Source organism: Mytilus trossulus, chromosome 6 (assembly GCF_036588685.1).
Source record: "Mytilus trossulus isolate FHL-02 chromosome 6, PNRI_Mtr1.1.1.hap1, whole genome shotgun sequence".
NCBI lineage: Eukaryota > Metazoa > Mollusca > Bivalvia > Mytilida > Mytilidae > Mytilus > Mytilus trossulus.
The window spans coordinates 31,636,089-31,639,585 of record NC_086378.1 but is presented as its reverse complement, the minus strand read 5'-3'; positions in this window follow the sequence as shown (position 1 = coordinate 31,639,585).

The window sequence follows — 3,497 nt, the reverse complement described above, 5'->3', positions numbered from 1 at the left end:
AAGATTTTAGGTAAAGAAAAAGAAAAACAGTACATGGTAAAGAAGTTTATGTTCTTCTCATAAATGTTATGATTGTATGATTTTAAACCCCTTACGGGAAGGATTGTGCCTGATATTCATATGAAGAAATCATAATGTTTCAGTCAGTTTAGCTGAAGTCTGGAGCTGGCATGTCAGTTAACTGCTAGTAGTCACAAACATGTTTAACCCCCCCCCCCCCTCCCCCCCCCCCCGCATTGTTACGCCTGTCCCAAGTCAGGATCATCTGGCCTTTGTTAGTTTTGTATTATTTTAATTTTAGTTTCTTGTGTACAATTTAGAAATTAGTATGGCGTCCATTATCACTGAACTAGTATATATTTGTTTAGGGGCCAGCTGAAGGACGCCTCCGGGTGCGTAAATTTCTTGCTACATTGAAGACCTGTTGGTTGCCTTCTGCTGTTGTTATTTTTTTCTATGGTCAGGTTGTTGTCTCTTTGACACATTCCCCAGTTCCATTCTCAATTTTATTTAAGTGATGTGCCGTAGCGACGTAACGTAATAATCAATATCCCGAAGGTTTGTATGGTGTTTTCCCGTAATAATATAAGATATAACAATATTGACATCAATAGTTTTTACTGATTTGAAAACTATCAAATACACAAATTGAACTCAAAATAAAACTGCTTGTAATTAATGAACACAAGAAGAGGCCACGTTTTGAGTTGTTGTCGAATTTACTGACAAATAAGAAAATAAGACATAAGTGAAATTTACCAAAAATAAAGGAATTTAAACCACAATAGATAAGAAATAAGCATGTTTAGCATGAATAGACGCCATGGCATATTTAAATGACGTCGTGCCTTTTTTTGACATAATAAATGACGCCATAACCTTTTTTCACTTCTTAGAATGCCGTAAATGAAAGCCTTTACAAAACTTAAATTTCAAAATTTCATGCCCATTTGGCATTTCTATTAAAATTGTTACCTGATATTGTAACAGTCTAATTAACTGACAATTGGACAAAGGTAAGTACATTGGTAGTTTTATCACCTCTGTTAATGATTTCTAATTAGGGGATTTAAGATAATTAAACAATCACAAGATATTTGATACAGAATGAAAATGTCCACGTGTTATCCATTTGTTTATGTACAGCATAAACACCCAACAACTTTTATTTATGTAGGCATAAAATTGAAATAAATGCTGAAACAATTTTAAAGGTAAAGTTTGGAAAAAATTGTTAAAAATATATATAATCCTCCTAAATAGGACCACTTAACAAATGCCAATATTTTTAACAATTATGGAGGGAAAAAAGTAACTGTTTATACCTTCTCGATATATGCAATTAGTCTAGTCAATCTAGCATAAATTTGACCCTAACCCGAAAGTAATTGCAACTGAAGATATTTTTAGTTTTAATCTTAAGCATTATACCCCAAATATACACAGAAAAAAGTCCCATAAAATCTAGCTTGAGGAAGACTAAAAAAATCACCATTTAAAATTCCGACGGAGATTTGCATTGAAAAGGGAGATAACTCTTACAAAAAAGGCAAAAAAAATCATTAAAATTGATACAAGATTATAACTTTACCGCTTTCGTTCATCAGAATGTATTGATTCTTGACTTTGTACTGGTCTTTACAGTATAACAAACAACTCTAAAGGTATTTTCATTCATAGCATCAAGCTATTATCTAGATTTCGTAATTCATTAGTTATTCATTTATTGAATTTTTTAACATGTCAAGGTAAAGAATCTCAAATTTAATAAAAATGATCAAGCATGTATTCTTCTTTTTGTGGTTTAAACTTTCTTTAGATAATTAAGTTGCAGAAAAAATATAATATACAGATATAAAAAATACTAAATTTACTAATAAAATACTACATAATTTTTTCAAAATGGTTACAAAGCTTCAAATTTGCAATTTTTTAAATGAAAAATGCACGAAATAAAAAAATACCCATACCACTTCGGTTTCGTACATTTCATGAGCAGACAATTATATAATTTAGTCAAATACAAACTTATAACCCCATCAAAGTATCATTCTTTACATAAATTTCAAGAAAAACAACCAAAAACTGACCAAAAAAGACTCATTTTTGCAAGAGTTATCTCCCCTTCCTATGTTAATTTCCATAGGAAATTAAAAATGCTGATTTTGAGTTTTCCCCAAGTTTAATTTTCTGGAACTTTTTTTCTGTGTAAATAACGTGCATTATGCTATAGATTAGAACTTAAACATTTTCTGTTGCAATTAATTTGAGGTTAAATCTTCGTTTGACTGGACTAAATTTAACTAAGGATTTTCTCATCCCAGGCATAGATTGCCTGAGCCGTACTTGTAACAACTTTTTGGAATTAAGGATCCTCAATGCCCTTCAACTTTGTCTTTGTTTGGCTTTGTAAATATGTTGATATGAGCATCACTGATGAGTCTTATGTAGACGAAACGCACGTCTGGCGTACTAAATTATAATCCTGGTAACTTTGATAACTAATTGCATCAATATATCATCTCCTGGTTCACCTGTTATTTTTCATAGGAAAATCCTTACTTAGGAGCACTTTGGTGTGCACTTAAAGAAACTCTTTTTTGTAACTATTTAAATGAGACTCATTAACTTCCAACCATCATCAAGAACATGTATAATAATTTCTAAATATGGTTAGAACAACAAGGTTAAAGTACAACTAATGTTCCATATAGGGATTATTGAACTGGTATAATACCTGTTTTGTTTTCTGCAGCATAATATACATGCTATAAGTGCCCTTTTGTTAATTTTCCATACACTCTGGGTGCCCTTTTTATAGATTTTTGAGGGCTCTAGCTGTCCTTTTTAATTACGTTACCATGCCCTTTTTGTGTGATAGAGGAAACACTATAAATAACGCAATATCCAACTGAATCAAAAAAAGAAACATCAGAACTAAATATATGAATGTTGGTCGGGTTGTTGACTCTTTGACACATTCCTCATTTATTCTGAATCTTATGTACTAGTTTATCGAAATACCGAAATACGCCGTATAGCAATGCAAGCTACTTATAATTTAGTTCACTATAGAATAACCTCAGTTAATGTTAAAAAATACTGAACTAAAAAAACTGATCCGAATTGTTTAATCACTATTTGTTTAGAACTTTGAACCAGTGTATGGCTTCAATTAAACATGCTGTCATTTATGATAAAACCATAAAAAAAATATACATCTCAGTATAGTCTAGTTGATTTCCTTTTTCCTTGATAAAATATTGTGTTAGTTCAAATAAAAATCACGTCGTCATAGCATTAATGATAGTCTTTACAAACTGTCATAATAATGGTAATTGTTTGGACTGGTATTTTGATTTTTTGATTTATTTATTTTTTCTCAATCGATTTGTGACTTTTGAACATGCATGAAATATTTCTCAATATTGACTTCTTCGAGTCTAAACAACTTAATTCTACCTGAGCTAGTTCCCCGTTCATTAAAAAATCAAGCT